Below are 18886 nucleotides of genomic sequence, written 5' to 3'. Positions count from 1 at the left end.
GTTTTTCAATGACCAACCATTTAAGGTCAGTATCTGAATGTGATTTCTCCAGGAAATGTTGAACCAAAGGGGCTGTAAGAACTTTGCAATTAATTCTACTTTTATGTTGAATTATTCTTTGCTTGACCATTTGTGTGGTTTGGCCAATGTAGATTAATTCACATGGGCAACGGATGGCATATATGACGTTTTGAGTCTTACAGTTGGAGTGGTGAGTGAGTTGGTGGGTCTGTCCATTGTAGACAAATTCCTTGGTGTTGTAGGTAAGTTCACAAACGCTGCATGATTGGCATTTGAAGTGTCCTTTCACAGGTGGCATTCCCCAGGCTGCAGTGATGCTTTGCCTATCTGCCAGCACTGCCACCCACAAACAGCCATGAAAATGCATCTCCTTCCTGACCTGCAGCAAGATCTGCCCCTCTAGTACGGGTAACCCCAAAGCGCTCATCCAATGCACCTCTCTAATATTCTTTCTCTTACCCTCTTTCTCGCTCTTCCTTCATCCAAACTCTCCGTCTGAGTCACTTTCCCTCTCTTGCCAAGGATGGGTAGAATTATATACATAGTTTGCACATTAGTATAAAACCTGGTTACGGTTGTCTAGTAGTTACCTGCATGGAATAATGTCTTATTCACAAAAGTGTAAATGTATTTTATTATTAATCACATAGGCGAAACCTATTGCATTTACTAATGCTTGTTAAAAAATAGAATACAAATGTTTTGATACTTTTAACCTAGCCAGTTATCGGTAGTGGCTTTGCCAATGCTGGTGCATTTTAAAAGCATTGGCAATGCCAATAGCGGCTATCACTTAGGATCAGGAGAGGGGCACAGAGATTACAGCACAGAAAGGGGCACAGAAAGTACAGAAGGACATTATCCCGGGCATCACCAGGGGTGGCATCCTCAGGGTTGGATTGGGAAAAAAGATTAGCTTGTGCGCCATTTTCTCAAAACACTGCTTCAGCATTTTAAGTGTTCTAAAAGGAAGGAGGGGGTTTCTATAAAAGAGGAATGTTTTCCTAATTTCCCTGAGAGTAAGGGCTTACACTAAATCCCCTTCTTTGCAGCCTAGCCTAGTCGATCACATCCAGAAGAGCTAAGAGATGGCAAGAGAAGAGAGAAAAAGATAAAAAGCGATAGAAAGGTTCACATGGATAGTTGTGATGGAGCAGGTTTAATCTGCAGTCAGGCATAGCTTTATTTTTGTGCTTCAGACAGACTGCATTTAAATTGACACGCACATTTTGGTGCAAGTGTAAACAAATGGCACATGAGACATGGACTGAGGCCTAGTCAGTCTAAAATGCTTTTGCTGAATTAACGTGTTTTTTGCAGTGTAGAGAAAAACTTGTGATTTAAGTGGCCTTTTTAGCTTTGAAGAATAACCATAGAATGTGTTCTCTCTTCCCAGCTCATTTTTCCTTGTAATCTATAACCCTGTCCCTGTCTTAAGAGACTTTGGCTTGTTGCATATTTAGAAAAAAATATATATTTCAGTTTATAACACCTCTTCTATAATGTGTGTGAAATAATAATGCACCAAACACTGCACATGGAGCTAAACGCTTTTTTGCACGAAAAGCCATCTAAAACATTAAAGCATGAGTATGTATTAACTGTGTGGGCTTTTAAAATTTACACTAACGCATAATAATGCTATTTTGTACATTGCACATTTTTTGCATGTTGTGCACAAATAATAGAAAAGCTGCTTGAAATTGATAGCTTTTGCTAGGGAAAAATAATACAAGGGTATTAGTATGGAGTTGGGAAACATAATGGGTTGATTTACATAAAGTTAATACTCTTTTGTGTTTGTTTTGTTTTGGGGCCTAAGAAAAAATGGCCGCCTGTGAATCCAGCAAGGCTGTGCCTAGCATTAAAAGAAAAGAGCATGCGCAGATTGTACCAGCTTGCCTCAAGACACGAAGAAGTCAAGGCCACTGTGAACTGTATATTCTTGTGATTGTGCTAATGTACCAGTGTTAGTTAAAGTATCTTTCCTGCCTACGATACAACAGGAAGGAAAATCAGACTGAAACATTTTTTCCTAGTAAATGTTGCAAAAACATATAAATGTATTAATCATTAATGCTTCCTTTGTTAAAACTGGTATAGTTCAGAATTTTTAATGATTCAGGATAATGAGACCTCATGCCACCGTGGCTAACCAATCAGTTAAAAGCTTTTCTGAAAATGCAACATTCGAGGTAGATGAGGTTTTGTATTGAGAAATTACTGTGAAATTACAGCTGCATCAGTTGTATTTTTTGCATTTAAGAAAAAATTGAATTTTTAAAATGTTATTTTATTTGTAAGGTTTGTCGTTTTTTGCATAGTGACTACATTTTTATGATTTATTTTATTCATGTTTGCTGACATTCATTTTGGTTGAGTTTAATTTCTACCTGTATATTGTGTGTGTTTTGTTTTGAGGATTTTGATTTGATTGTCAATGGGAGGTCAGGCAGAGCAGAAGTAACAGGACTTAAGCGTCTTGGTCACACTGAGCGACAACAGTGTAGATGTTCATGAATGGAAAGGAGACAAATATTGCACATTGGTTTAAGTAAACAATGAATCTGCCAGAGAGCGAGAGATAGGATGGGTGTATGGGAAACCTGGAAAGTGAAGATATGGATGGAAAATTGGTGAGATCTGTGGGGCTTTGTATTGTCCATTACCAAGCACAGCTACTAGCAGAAGGTGTAGGGAACAGTGTATGAAGGAGGTAGGTCATGTGCAAATATCGTTGAAAGAAATTCCTGTAGGTCAAGAGGAAACTCCTTTAATCAGTCAGCTTTATGGAGAGGTTTGGTATTATTTTAGGGTTCTTAGCAGACTTTCTGTTTCTGACACGGATGGACTGCAGAGAGGACCAATTTCCTCCCACTCGTTTTTTGCATGTAGCACAAGCAATAGGACATCGTTGACACTTTCAGCATCTTCAACTTGCCCCCATAAACCATTAGGTAAGACAAAATGTGTTTAGGAGGATGCCAGGCTCTTGGATGCACCGGAATCAGGTTGCTGCTATCATCTTTATCTGATTTTTTAATTTTCATTATCATGGTGCTATTATCTAAATCTCCTTAGCATGGACTGCTGCTTCTACATTGATCCACAGATGGCTAAGAGTTGCGATTTGGAGCACTCGCATGTTTGTGGCATGCAAAGTCAGTTTTAATACTGGCCAACCAAAGTTCAGACAACCAAACTGCACAACAAAAACATAAAACACAACAAAAACAGCACAATGTATGAGGTAAATAATTCCATTGAGATTTTAAGAGAAGGAAAGAATGTGAAGTTTCATTTTGGAATCTGGAATTGTTCTGTTAACAAAAATAAAAATAGAGTTTTAAGACTGAAGAGCTCACAAAAAATCTAAAAATGGCAAACAGCTAAAAGCTCTCAGATTTTGACTGATGTGTAACATGCTGCCACATAGAAACACTTGCTTCTAAAGAAGATCGACTGCATTCCCGGGAAGACACTCCCTATTTTGAACCCCTCTCAAAAAAAAATTTAAACCCAGAAAAAGCAGTAGACCACAGCGGTCAGACAATTTAGGATTAGGATCTTGTTTGGCCAGTAAGGTCCCCTGCGGAACAGTGGACTTGCTCCTTCCGCTGTTGATCTTTTTACTACTACAGGCCTCATTTATGAGAAGTGACGCATCGCTGTGTGAAAGCAGTGATGCATCACTTCTCAGTGCACCGCCTTGTGACATGATTAATGCGCCATATTTACTGTATGGCGCATAATGTCGCAAGGAGTTACAGATACGTCAGTATTTCTGACGTATCTGTATGGCGCAAAAGTGACGCATTGCTGGAGTGTGTCACAAAAGTGATGCAACTCCAGTAATGTATCCTTTCGCATGGGGCAAGCCCCATGTGAAAGGGCTTGTGTCAGTCTTATGCCTGCTGTGAGGCAGGCGTAAGATATTGACACATTTACACCCTAGAAGTGGCGCAGTGAAATCTGGTAGATTTCACTGCGTCACTTCTACGAGGCTTACTTACGTAGGAGCGCCCACCCTGCATACATTATACCTGACGTAGGTATAATGTAGTGCAGGGGTTTACAAAGTGATGCATCTGCTTAGATGCGTTACTTTGTAAATAGGGTGCAACAGAAGGCATGTTTTACACCGCCAATGTGTCACAAAAAGTGACGCAACGGAAGAGCAAAACTGTCGCAAGGCCTCATAAATAAGGCCCTAGATGTTTTCAGCTATGAATCAACTTTAACCATCACCCATTTAACCTAGAAAAAGGATATGGCTTAACACAGATTTTTGCTGCCTCTATGATAGGGGTGTTATGCGGACCATAGACACACTTTTGGTGCTCACCAGTGGGGATCCATTAATAATTGAAACTTCTTTCTGTAAGTGACACCTAAAAAGCTGCTTTGCTTCTTTACATTGTCTCATTTACAACGTTCCCTTTTGGGTTTAAAGGGTTCACTAGGTGCTAAATTTTTCACAAAAATATTGAAGCCAGAATATTGACTGTTACATTTTTGTGAAAGTAAGTATATACAGGTAAGCATACATCTACAATTATGGTATTCGATACTCTGGCTTAGATATTTTTGTAGAACAATATTTAAAACTTTACATTTTGATAGCATCCAAGATGAAGAAAGTTTGGATTATTCTATTGGAAGTTCATTACTCTGTGATATAAATAAATAATTAAGACGAGAAAAGTCGACTCAACTTAATGCTTCCTAGTACAATAATCATTGCACCCGAAGAAATCGCACCATTGTGACAATTATTGCCCATCATAGCATTTAGTAACCCAAAAAAAAATAGTTTTATTCCTTTAAGTGTTCTTGGTGCTACTTGTTTCTAGAATGTGCTTCACCCCTCCCCCTAATCACCTTCCCTAAATCCTTCCACTGAAAACCACATTAACAGATTTTGGGATCAAAGGCAGCAATTCTTGTTTAGGAACTTCTCTTGTAGTGTGAGCAGTGCTACAAATGTGACGCCTTGAGCAGAAACGTTTTAAGACATGGGTAAAGTGGGCTCTGGCCCAGGGCCCGACCTCTAACGTGGCCTCTGATAGACCAAGCTCTGTTCTGCAGAGAGTCTTGCCCTGATTACGTTCAATGAATCTTAAACCTTGCCCTGGGTTTGTGCCAGGGCCTACAAAATTCTTAAGATGTTCCTGGCCTCGAGTTCTTCCTGTTGCAAGAGTGTGGGGTATATATGCTAAGAGTTATTAATGAAGTTTCGCACTGGATCTCCCCACCGCTCACATTTGAGGTGGTTACATTAAACTACTCAACATTTGATCCCATTTGTTGCTGTGGACATGACGGATTGAGATGCGGCCGACAGCAATTACCAGTAACTGAGTGTAATTCAAGCATTCCATGCATCAGTTTTGTGTACTTTATTGTGCCTTAAGTAGGGTTTCACCAGTCCTGAGTTGCTTGTATTCTGGTTGAGGGAGGACCTGGCCTGGCAGTTCAGGCTGGACTGTTCCCATTGGAGCAGTGTCAAGGCTGATTTGCATATGAAACAAGAGCTCCATGCACATGCAAACTTGAGTCCAAAAGAAAGTCATACAACAGTCGTCTTTTCCTGAAATCTTTTCTTTAATCAGTAACACTTCTTGCACCAGCCAACATGTGTTTCATCCTTGGGTAAAGTCACCCTATGACTTCGTCAGGGCTTTGGTTATCAAGAATCTTCACTCTTTGTAATGTACATTTCACAGTGACCAGGCCGTATAATGTGTAATGCAGGTCCTATTCGCCTTGCAGAGGATATCCCCACACCATACTCGGGAAGCGTGATTTTGAATATACTGCATTAGAGCTCTTGTTTCATTTGCTGTCTAAATTTGGAATGCGGATTGCCATCCCTCCTCTTTGAGCACTGCATTGGTTGTTTTCAATTGAACCAATTTTGGATACTGTGTTTGTGTGCGCTTGACTTCCTTTATTCACCCACATTAGTTCAATAGCTGATTTGCATATGGCTGGGTCCAAACTTATGTGGCATGGTGTGCAAAATAATGATGGACCGGGATGCGGCCCTGAGTAAATTACGAGTGGCTGAGATTAATTCAAGCATTTTATCCATCACTTTATTGTGTATTCTAAAGAAAACAAGCCCAGGCCTGCAAGGGACAAAAATACTTTTTTCAGGATCAGATTGCCACATATACATGACAACCTCAAAAGGAAGGTGGACAAAGAAGACCATCAGATGACTTATTTTACTTAGTTGCATTGCTACAGAACGACACACAATATAAATTAAAAGGTCACAACAATGGAAGAAGCTGTGGTGAACATTTTTTGGAGGATGGTAAATGCAGTGCGAATGGTGCAGTAAAACTACCGAACATGTACACAAATCCAGGCACAGTAATGGGAGATCCACCAGCAAAAGTCATCCAGAAGTTGCAATAACATCTATGGTTCAACTTGAATTACGGATGGAAGAATAGGAAAACATGGCGAGTTTGGCCTAAGTCTGAGTGATTGGCAACCCTTCCTTCCTGTTGGGGACCCACTTAGATCTTCCTGCGAGCATTTTTTTATCTTTATCTTTATCTTTCTTGGGTGACTGATGACATAGTAAACTGATTCCTGATTCTTGAGTTTCAGCAAAATGCACATTTCTATAGACTTAAATCGAGTCACCAACTGAAGAAGAAAAAGCTGAGCATGAGTGAGAGCAAGATGGTGTATGCATGAGTCTACGCCACTCAGCCGCTCACGCCATGCCGGAGACACATCGGCTATCTGCTATGCTGACTGACCCATGTTGCAGAATTAGACTCGACTTTGTAAGAGCGCTCCGGGAACTTTTCACTCGCTGGCTAGTCTGCTACATTGTTGGCTGTGTGTTTTCCACGATCTCCACTGAGTTTGTATTACCGTTGAAAGGAAGACAGAAGCGGAGCCGAATTATGTCGACCAGGGGAGCATAAATCAACAAAGGTAACAAAATGAAAGCAGCACAAGCCAGCGCTCTCCTAGGGGATGCAGTGGTGACGGACAACTACCTAAAAGTAAACAGGAGATTAGCGGTTTCAAAAAGATGACAGGGCGACTTGTGAGGGGGTGGGGGGTGGGGCAGGACCGCAAAAGGAAGGTGCAGGTCTTCAGCCCACTGTTGCTAAACTTGTTTCTGGAATTAAGGCACTACTCTCTATATGGGATTCCACACTCGAACTTGAGTGCTCATCACTAGATAAAAAAGGGAATCTAAACTTTAGGCAATCAGCAAATTCTCCAAAAGAAAACTGCGCCTGTGTTCAGCCCGAGGAAATTGTGACACCAAGGGGACAGCGGGAAGGCACAGAAGGACTGACAGATCCCATGAACTTTAGTCTTACCAAGTTCCTACTGTAGGAAACACTGGAACCATAGCGGATTTAGGAATGACGGCACCATCTGCCTCTGCCGCCCTAACTCTAGACTCTGCTTCGACAGTTCACGTCACAAAAGGAGGGTCCAAACTCTTAACAGCCGGCATCACTAACTATATCCTTAGTTTGGAAGTTGATCCTGGCCCCCAAGCTCCCCGTACTCTTGAGCTTAGTGGTGAAAATGTCTACTCTGTGTCGGATTGGCTCTCAGAACTAGGCAGCAGGTTTCTGCTAGTGAAATACACTCGATTCAACTCTCTATTGGAGAGATTACTAATGACCCGATTAAAATCCAAAGGGCATTTCGAGATGTTTATCAGACTCTTTACTCTGAGGAGAACATTAGGTCATCGAACTTGAGAGAGGATGAGATCTCTAACTATTTAAATAAAATCACCCTGTCTCAACTCAGTGCAGAAGATCACAACCAATTAGAAGATCCTCCACCTCAGGAGAAATTACCATAGCCCTAGCAAGCCTGCCATATGGTAAAGCGGTGGGTGCCGACTGTATCCCAGTTGAGTTTTATAACATTTTTGGTCCCCAAATAAGAGCTCTGTTTACTTCACTTGTAGTCTCTATTTTTAACAGGGCTTCTCCACCTGCTTCCTGGTCCAATGCTAATACCGTAATTTTTCTGTGAAGGATAAGTCACCACTTGAAATGGGCTCTTACAGGTCAATTACGCTCATCAACTGCAACTCTAAGATATACTCTAAGATTTTTGCGCCTAGACTATCTTCAAGAATAGAGCCCCTGGTGTCGAAATGGCAACATGGGTTCATTTCCATGAAAGGCACTACTGAACACATCTAACGGATCATTACTCTACTTGAGGCAGCTCAGATAGCAATTTCTCTGGGGTGTCATGAGAAGGATGTGTTTTGGGACCAAGGCGATTCAAGCCATTCAAGCTCTCTATCTTAATCCCACAGGCAGCATTTCAATAAATGGGAAATTGACGGAGCAGATTGAAATCACACGGGGCACTCGCCAAGGCTGTCCTTGTTCTCCGCTGCTCTTTGCTTTATATATAGACCCTTTTATTAAAACAATAGATAATAATCAAGAAGTTCGGGCTGTGAGCAGATTTCGATGGGACACTAAAATAATGGCCTACACCAATGATCTGGCCGTGGTGACCCCCGATCCTGAGACTGCCATTTTAGCATTGGAACAGGAGGCTCACAAGTTTGGGAAAATCTTGGGATATGCACTCAATTAGGGAAAAACACAAATCTATTTAATTAAAGAAATTAATTGGGTGGACAGTCAGGTTGTCCAGAAAGTAAAATATTTGGGGGTCACCATTGTCACAAACACCAACCTGATCATGGAAAAAAATCTGATCCTTTTGGCACTAGAAACTAAAAGAGCGCTTAATCGGATAAACAACTTACACCTGGCTATAGTGGGGCAGTGCAATGTTATCAAGATGACATACTTCTCCAAACTACTATATTTTTTCAGGGCTAACCCTCTAGAGATCAGTAAAACAATGTTATATAAATTTGAACAACTCTGGGCATACTCTCAGCCTAGGAGAGCTTTTAAGCCACTCTCCCTTCCCAGGGAACGAGGTGGATGGGTGCTCCCTAACTTAAGATTGTACTATTGGGCTTCAGTTTTGCAGCATAGCACGGAACTGCTACATGAACATTCTTATTTTGCAACCACAGGACTCCCGTCTCCCTTTCAACTACTACTAGGGTGGAGGCTTGAGGATCCCTGTGGCGGCAACTGACATTTGGATAATACAAACGGGTCAGATTTAAGACCCTGATGAGCGCATGTAAAGTTTTTTCCAACATACATAGAATTTATGGGCTGGGCAGACAGAATTTTTACTCTCCCATCAATATTAATACCAACTTGTCAGCGATCTTTGAGAGATCTTATCTCCAAGACTGGTATAAAGCGTGAATCTTAAAGCTGGGAGATTTGTTTACTACCGAAGGAATTAGCCATTTATTGACCTTAAAACTCAACACAATCAATCTGATGGAACAGGAGGCTATTAAGTATATTGCCATAAGGGATTATTTGGCCCGTAAGGTTGGTTGGACTACATGGTTTGCAAAGGTTGATCTTATTGTCAAATTAAAGGACCCCGATCTACCCCATATCGGATATATATACACCACACTGAATAGCCAAATGCCAGGCGACATGTCCAAGATAGCAAATAAATGGCAGCTAGAGCTGGATACTCCCTATAATACCTTTTTTTGTGCTTTGCGATCTGCCCAGAGTGACCTGCTGTCGGCCAAACTGCAGGCACAATTCTATAAGACCTCCTTCTTTCTGTATATTACACATAGCAGAATTGCTGAATGGGGAACAGGTATAGTAACACTCTGTCCTAGGTGCTCAGAGTTAAGTGCAGACACTGTACATATGTTTGCCACCTGTCGGAAACTAGCACCATTCCTTGGTAAAATACAAGATTTCTTAAGTAAACTCCTCACTCTGGCCATCCAGTTAACCCCCTTGATTATTCTGTTGGGGATACAAGACAAGTTTAACTGAAACAGTGGTGGAGCACGTATTTTTGTAGCCATGACTATACTGAGGATCTGTATTGCTTCGTCTTGGATAGATCCAAACCCTCCACTGTTCTCCCAATGGCTGGCACAACTGGCCACAACCTGTCGCCTCGAGAAGGCTATCTTTAATAAAAAAAGGTATCCCAGGAAAAAAGAAGGGTTTCACTATCTGGGAACACCTAACTGCGTGGCTCAGTCAAACATACTCTTTGGGTCCCTGGAAAGCAAATGTCCTTCCTTTTTCTTTTAGGTAATGACTGTCTATCAATTTCACTTGTCCGGATTGTATGCAATGTTTGATTATTTAAAGGCTTGACTTATCTGTTTTTTCTAATGATTCATTGCAGGGATATCACTGTTTTTATGTTTTGTATATCACATTGGTTATAGCTTACTATGGATGTTAAAATTAGCAACTCTTCTGTGTTTATGCTTTATCTTATACAGTTTGCTGAATAAGAGAGGCAACTAGAGTCTTTATGTAACTGGCTCTCTCTACCTCGAGTTAATCTTATTGTTTTGTTTATGGGGAGGGGTGGAGGGAGGGGAGGGTGGTTGTATGATTTTTTATTCACCTTTGTACTTGTTTTGGTATTCTATATTTATAAGAAAAAGCTTGAAAGCCCCACGAAAATGTGTTTCACAACTAGTACATGGAGCTCTCCTTGGGACATATTGCCAAATTGAGAGTGGTAAAATGGTATTGTGTAGCTTCTCACTCAGCTGAACGCTGTCTGTAGTTTCCTGAAATCAAAAAGAGGACACACTGATGCCGATAATCAAAACAATACCACTCAAGTACTTATCAGGGGCACTTTTCCTTCAGTGCTTCAGTTCTGACAGCATAGTTTATGTGGTTAGCTTTCTCTATAGCTAGGGGAAGTCCTGAGGACTTCTCTTCTAATCTGTGCTATAAAGCTACAGAGGTTTATATGTGTGACTTCCTTATGAATTTCGGAGTTCTTCTATGCACCTTTCTCTCTTTGTCCCTGGTGCCGAGGTTTTGTAAGAGTGGTGTGTCTGTGTTATCACAATGTGTAATATAATGTAAGGGGGATTTGTGGAGACCTGCTTGTCTCCTGTGAGGGTATCCAGGCACTGAGTAGGTACGTGTAGGTGTGTGATGAGGCTGGGCCTGAATCTAGGTAGTCTTAATGGTCTCAGAAGAAGACAAACTGAATAGCCAGGTTTTCCGCTTCTTGCGGAATTCAAGAATTGAGGAGGAAACCCTGATGTGTAGGGGGAGGTCATTCAAGGATTTGGAAGCTTCGTGGAAAAGGATTGACCTCCCATTCTGCTTCTGTGGATGCAGAGTGTGTGTGTGTGTGAGAGTGATGCTGAGTGAAGTTGTATGGTGGGTTAGTGGAAGTGAAGCTGGTGATTGAGGAGTGTGCATCCCGTGGTGTGTAATTACTTGAATGCATGCATGAGAATTTTGAACTGGTAGCACTTCTGAATGGGTAGCAGGTTGAGTTCAATGAGGAGCGGTGTAGTTTGGGTCAGGTGAGGGAGGTCAAGGATGACTCTGGCAGTTGCATTTTGAATGGTTTATAGTCTGTGAAGGAGATGGGTTGGAATGCCGGCTTAGATTGCACTGTCCAAGTCCAATCTGCTTGTGATTAGGGATTGCATGATTGCACCTCTGGTGTTCAGTGGGAGCCACTTGAAGATTTTATGTAACATGTGGGGGGATGTGGAAGCATGAGGAGGTGATGGCATTGACTTGTATCTTCATGATGAGGTTGGTGTCCAGGGTGATGCCTTGGTTTCTAGCTTGGTCAGTTGGGGTGAGTGTGGGTCCAAGACTGGGCCACTAGGTCAAGTCCCAAGGTAAGCCCTTATTCCTGAAGATCTGCACTTCGTCTTTGTATTGAGCTTGAGGCAATTTTCTTTCATCCAATTGGCCACGCTGGGAATGCATTGCTTGAAGTTTGGCTTTGCTGTGACACTGTCATCTCAGTGGGAAAAAATTGAGCTGGGCCTCATCGGCATAAGAGATGATATTGCATCCTTTAGATCTAATAATGTTTGCCAGAGGAGTCATGCACATTTCAAAAAGTGTGGAGCTGAGTGATGGCCCCTATGGGACTCTGCACATGAGGTATATGTCCTCTGATGTTAAGTTGAGAGCCTGACTCGTTGTGTTCTTCCAGAGATGAAGGAAGCTAGCCATTTGAGTGCAGGTTTTTTGTATTTCTGCTGTGTGTATTGTGGTGATGAGTGTGTGGTGGGAGACAGTTTTAAAAGCATTGGAGAGATTGAGGAGGAAGAGGGGGGTGGTCGGTCCATGCTCAATGATGGTACGTATGTCATCTGTGGCAGTGTTGAGGGCTGTTTTGGTTCTGTGGTTGTTTCAGAATCCTGATTGCAACTCGTCCAGGAATTTGTGGTGTTCTAGGTGGTCAGAGAGATGTCTCTTGATGGTCTTTTCAATGACCTTGGCTGGGAAGGTCAGCCTCGGAATAAGTCGGTAGTTGTTGAGTACTTCAGTGTCGGCTGAGGGTTTTTTGTGGAGGGTGGTGACTTCAGTGTATTTTATCAGCTATCTTTAAGGAGGTGTTGATGATGGAAGTGAGTGCAGAGCTTATTGTGGCTCTTCCCAGGTTGTACATAAAGTGGCGGCAGGGATCTATGGGAGCCCGTGAGTGGACTTTCTTCATTATTACTGTAGTGTCCTCGATGGATAGAGGATATCTATGCTGTCAGTTTGCAGTCTTTAGTTGATGAGGTTAGCAGGCTTAGAAGGTGATGGGAGATGTCTGGGGTTTGAAGTTGCTGTAGATCTTGGTGTTTTTTTAAGGAAGAAGTTGGAGAGGTTGTTGCACAGTTCTTAAGTAGGGGCAGTGGTTTGGGTTGCAGCTGTTAGGTCGGTGAATTCCTTGCGCTGTCCTGGAAAACAGAAAGAATGAGACTAAATGGAAGAGCTTCTAAAACGCTTCACATTGATGTGTTTTGAGTGCCTGGTTTTCTGAACAGAATAAGTATGTGTGTCATTAAAAAGTCTACCTAGTTTATGTCAGCTTGTTTATGTGGTCTCCTTCTGCTCCAATGATTCAGACTCCCTCTTCTCTACCATATTCAAACGTCCTCTTTCTCTGTCATTGCTAACCTAATTCGTCTTGAATTTATTCCTATGCAGCCCCCTTCCTACTCATGTTCTGGTACTATACTTCTAAACCCATCTTGTTCTCATGTAAACCTCTTCTAATTTCAAAGAGAAATTATTGTAGCTATCAATGGTGTCACATAATGTTTATATTCTGCGCTCTGATGAGGTCTTATCTTTAAAACTTTGCTCCATTCAGCAAGTACATACTCACAGATCTCTCTTACGTCATTCTACCAGGGTGCAGCGATCCCTGGAGAAATAACTCACTTCAGATTCCTATTATTTGGTTGTTTGCTCCTAATTTGTCCTTCTTTGGTATCCTGTGGACCTCTCTCTTCAGGGAAACATCCTTTACGATGCAACTTTTACCACGCAGTACCTTTACAACGCAGGTTTTGCAACGCAAGTCATTACAACGACTTGCGCTGGGGGGCGCTCTAGGATAGGGAATAGTTTAATTTACTATCCAACACCTTCCCTACTATCCACGGGGACTGGAGTTGGAATAGTAAATTAAACTATTCACTATCCAGCACCCCCCAACGCAAGTCGTTGTAACGACTTGCGTTGAAAAACCTGTGTTGTAAAGGCATGCGTGGTAAAAGCATGCGTTGTAACAATGTACATACCTCCCTTCATGACTGTTTTGTTCCCCTGTGTAACAGAAACCTGTCTTCTTGTGAATTTAAACCAGGCATGGGCGTAGTTCACTGAGTTTCACTATGCGGAACTTTGCGGGCTGACAAAAAAACTCTGCGGAGTTCAGCGAGTGGCGGAGTGCAGTGCCAACTGCCGTTTGCGCTAGTTTTCCTGCCACTCGGGTTGAAATTCTACCCAAGCGGCGGCTCGCGCAACTCTGCTGCCCTACGCGGAGCGCTGTTTTCTGCATTTAATTTCAGCCCTAAGCAAAAAGCAAATCCTAGAATAATCTAGTAAAAACATTTTAAGGCCTTCTATGCATTTCTGTGACCATCCATTTCAATTTCAGAATAGCAAACAGCACATATCTAATAAAAACATTTTCATTAGACTTTTCCAGTGCTCCTTTTATGAGGGCTAAAATATCAATTTAATATACTTTTAGGAGGAGGGCAAAGTCACGTTTGTTAACTGCTCGGGAAAACGTTTTTCGTGTATAATAAGCATTATAAGTAATACAAATATTAAGGAAGTCAGACAGATTATTACAAAAACAATCCTGGCTCCAAAGGACCAAGAGGACCACACAGGGTCATAGGAATTAGGACGAGGAGCAGCAAAGGACTGCTCCTCCTCAAAAATGGGATGTCCAAAGGGGAACATTATTAACAAAAAAAAGAAAAAGTCCTTGGGAAATTGAAGCAGGTGTACAACCAGCCAGAGGGGAGTCTTCTCCCTGTGTCCGTTTGATCCTCACAGGCAGGCTCTTGTTGTTTCCACGGTGAAGCTGCACAACTCGCAACTCAAGAATCACGGCTCAGTTTCAAGGGAAAAGTTTCTTCTTTCAGGATAGGGCAATCAGCCCCCCAAGGCAAATGCCCTCAGCGATCCTGTCCAGAGTCTCAGGCAGTGCACCAGTTTTCTTCACTTCAATCTAACAGACACCAGAGACACAGCACCTGTACCCTAAACTCAAGTCCTTCCCTAACTCCTATATTACTCTGCTGTCGCACTGCTCTTTTGTTGGGGCCGCACATTGCATCCAGTTGCCCAGGTACTCTTGATCAACAAACAAGGGTGCAAACTTTATTCACTTTGGGACAAGGATTCAGAGGCCTGATGCTGGGATCTCTGAAGCAACCCTTGTTTCAAAAGGGGTCACCTCAAGCAAAGCCTCCTTGCTGGTCTGGTCGGTCTGCGACTCTCAGCTGGGCATCAAAAACCTGATCCACAATTTCTCCTTTCTGATTTGTGACCCTGTCTTTCGCCCAAGACAGTCGCAGGGGTATACAATTCACATCCCAGGGCTTCTGCCTTCACTGAGGTCTTAGTTGCCAGCAACGCCTGTGCTGGTTACCTTCGCCTTGGCTTCAAGCTGAACTGATGCTGACTCCCCTGGCTGGATCTGATGTCCGGGACCCTCTGGCAATGCTTGTAATGCATTAAATATCTATTGGTGGACAGAACAAAAGTTCTTTAGACAAGGCACAAAAATGGGCTATCTACAGAGAGGATAGTCTCAGAATACTTCCTAGTCTTGGGGGCACCCCATACATTAGCAGGGCATCCAAGAACCACTTCATCTATCTGGGAGAATAAAATAACTACAGCCTGGACCTATTGGCAAGTATAAAAGGAACGTTTTGTTGAACTGACAACAGTAATACGTCACCCAATCCCAAGCAGCCAAGGAAGTCTGTGTTCATTTACTAAATTCTGAGGAAAAGAGAAAAACAATACAGACATACTCCAAATCCTTACATTGGTGTATTCCTATATTACTAAACTGAAGACCCTCAAGAAAAAAGGAAATGTTCTACACTTTTACTCATAGATTTTACATTACTTGTACAGGACTGCAGACACTTCTAAAATGATTTCTCTCAATAAAAGCACCCACATTGTACGCTTAGGACCATGCTCTCATGCTATAGGTGCAGCAGAAAACTCTAACACTGCTAATTTAACAGGGATTCTTCTCACAAAAAGAACGAAAATCTTCAACATAGTGGGTACATTTTCACCAGCAGAACATGTTGTGACAAACAAACTCCTATAAAACAATATTTTCGTCAAAAATGTTTGCAAAGGATCACATGGGCGTCTTTTCTGCATTCTACTTTCCACAATCCAAACTATGCAGTATCAGCTCTAATAAGGACTCTCAGTTTATTTACACAGACTAGCTAATATAAAACTAGCAATGCCCTTTCAAAACTATGTAGCATGAGAATAACATACAATAATGGTGTTATCACCTGAGAATTTTGGAACAAAAACTACCCACATCTAGTTCCCCTTAACTCCGTCCGTGCTCATGGCAAGCTCAGCTCGTCATGAGGCACGGAGGCCGTGTGCTCATGATGAGCTGAGCTCGTCATGACATGCACGGCGCTCACACGTGGGGCTAATTCCCCCGCGGTGCTGAGCGTTCCATTAAACGGGCATGGTCATGACGAGCTCAGCTCGTCATGAGCACAGCGCTACTGTGCAGCATGACAAGCCGAGCTCTTCACAAGCATGGTGGCGCTGCATGCACCCCCCCTACCCCCAGCACCGCGGGGGAATTAGCACAGTGATGAAGGTGTTAAAGATCAAATAAGGGAACAGCAATCTAGACTGCTCATTCTTTCATAATTTCATCAAACAGGATGGGCAGTAACATATCATATTTATATATTCATTGTATTATTGCTGACAATTTTTAAAACAGTATTACTGAATAGCCAATTAAATGTCTCATGGCAATTTCACAGACAGCTTAGACAGGCAAAACAAAAAGTAAGAAACAGAGAGAGAAAGCTAACATTTGTCTACCCTTAGTTTGTAGGGGAGATAGCCTCCTTTCCCCATTTTGACAGTAGGAAAACCTGAAACAGGTTACACTTCTGTCAACATCATCAACCCCTATTTGTAGTAACTAGGCATAAACAAACTCGGAGGACGTAAATAGCAGCACATTGAGCTAGCTAGAAACATTATTAACCAACCACCAATCCCTTTAGCAAGTATACTAGTTAGAACATGAGGACACATGAAGTCAAACTAAATCCCATTGCCTCCACCCTTGCACAGTAATCTTCAAACTAAAAGCATTAGTGCTATATACACAGCATACCTATCTGTTAATCAGAGCTCACATATACCATTATATTGCCTTCTGTTCATTTGAGTGCATAAAATCTTGCTGTCACCTCATGTTTCAAAAAGTTTTAGAGGTCAAAATGTCAAAGGCAAACCTTGCTCTGAGCCCTGCTAGACTTCTAAATGTAGAACTCGACCTTTAACCCTTTACCAGCTGTCCTATTTTGTGTGAGAGGGTTTCCATGCGGCTTTTCCAATTCAAAGTGACTATGAAGAACCACAGATGAAAGGCAGTCCTGTTATCCCTGTTTTCCAGTAATTTAGAGGTATGCTCAATAACGTCTGCAGGTTTTATATTTATTTTCAATTGTAAGCAGTGTGCGGTATACTTTTCTAGCAGTATAGAGGTCAGCTATTTATGTGCATTTACTGAAGCCTAAGAGCAGTTTGAAAGCTGCTCTGAGTGGCAGAACTGCTTTTAAACAGTGAATTTTGCCCAAATTCAACGTTGGTGTTTGAGGCAGTTAAAAATGAATATCCTACAATGTTTTTGCATAATAGTCATCCCCAGATTGTCCTCTACATATCCCAGAGATGGGGGTTCAGAAATATATAAGGAATACCCTGATAAAAAAGAGTTTTGTACGCCTCGGTAAAGTGACATTTCACATTTAAGTTTCACCCCCATTGTGATAAAGCGTCGCTTAAATTCAACTTTGATGCTAGGAATTCACAGTATGATGATTAGGCTTTATAAAGATCAAAAAACAAATTTAATGCACTTATTTTTAATAACTTTTTTTTCATATAATCAAAAACATTTTTTTTTATAAAACCAATCATTTTGATGGTTCCACATATGAAAAGCAAGCTTCATTTCTCTCCTATAATTTTTAAACACATTCATTTATGAACTAAGCACAGAAGCTTTACTTGAAATATGAAAAATCGGCGCCACTTTTCAAAGGACAGTTATTATTTAACATCAGAACCACAGATGTGCTTATGTAAAAAAGGCATTAAGAAAGGAAATTCCTAGTTTCAATTTTTCTCTGTTATCCTAAAGAAAGAAAACGTTTTTTTGTAACTTTTAAAATAATGCAGGCCTTTATACCAGTTTTATACTGACTAAAAATGTTGCTGACTCACCATTCCTGTCTGTAGCCGCGATCAGGAATAGCCATTTGCTACTTATGCAGCTATTGTTTGTCAGCAGGCGTCGAATTCCCACGCCTTTCTCAGGAAAAAAAACAATTTTTTCTGTATTTGCAATACCCTGACAGAGTTAAATCCCCATTTGTTGTGTCAAACAGATTATTTTCAGTGAAATAGTTTAAACACAGCTGTTGGAAAGCTTTTTTTCTCTCTGGTGCTGAAAGTAAGCATGTCACAGTCTATTTAAAAACGGAGGCATTTCAATGCAGTCAAATCTATCGTTCTATAATGCGTATTTAGTCCAGCAACAACCAAATTCACTCAGATGATGTGAATGCCTTTTAATGTCTAATACAATGTATCTAAGGAAAATGCTGTAACATTTTGTATTTTAGTCCATTTATTGCAAAACACACAATTTCGTTTTTTTCCTCTGTATGAGGCATATTTTAATCCTATTGAATGTGAATTCTAATTTTATCTTTAGCATTGTGGCAATTTGCACACATGTATAGGGGCATATATATCAAGCAAAAATGCATTCGCAAACTCTGAAATTCTGCAAATTTCGGCGTTTGCCAATGCAATTTTGTCAAATGGTATTTATTAGGGCAAAATAAGGAATCGCAAAATTTGCAAATCCTTATTTTGCGATTGTATTTAAGGAATCGCAAATTTTGCGATTCCTTAAATGCAATGTAAGGAGCACCAACAAAGTGCAATTTGGCCTTAAGGAATCACAAATAACCACTAACTTCAAATTGGTGGTAATTTGCGATTTCTTTGAAAAATGCACTTTTTTGCATTTTTCAAAGTGCAATGTGAAGCACATACATGCCCTTGGGGCATGTATGTGCACCACATGTGTACCCATGCCTATTTCAGGGGTGCATCAGGGTGTCCTTTAGACACAAAAAACAAAACGATAGTGGAGGGCTGGA

The sequence above is a fragment of the Lissotriton vulgaris genome, chromosome 8 (genome assembly GCF_964263255.1).
Source record: "Lissotriton vulgaris chromosome 8, aLisVul1.2, whole genome shotgun sequence".
Lineage (NCBI taxonomy): Eukaryota > Metazoa > Chordata > Amphibia > Caudata > Salamandridae > Lissotriton > Lissotriton vulgaris.
The sequence above is the reverse complement of the archived record's forward strand: the minus strand, read 5'-3'. Positions refer to the sequence as shown.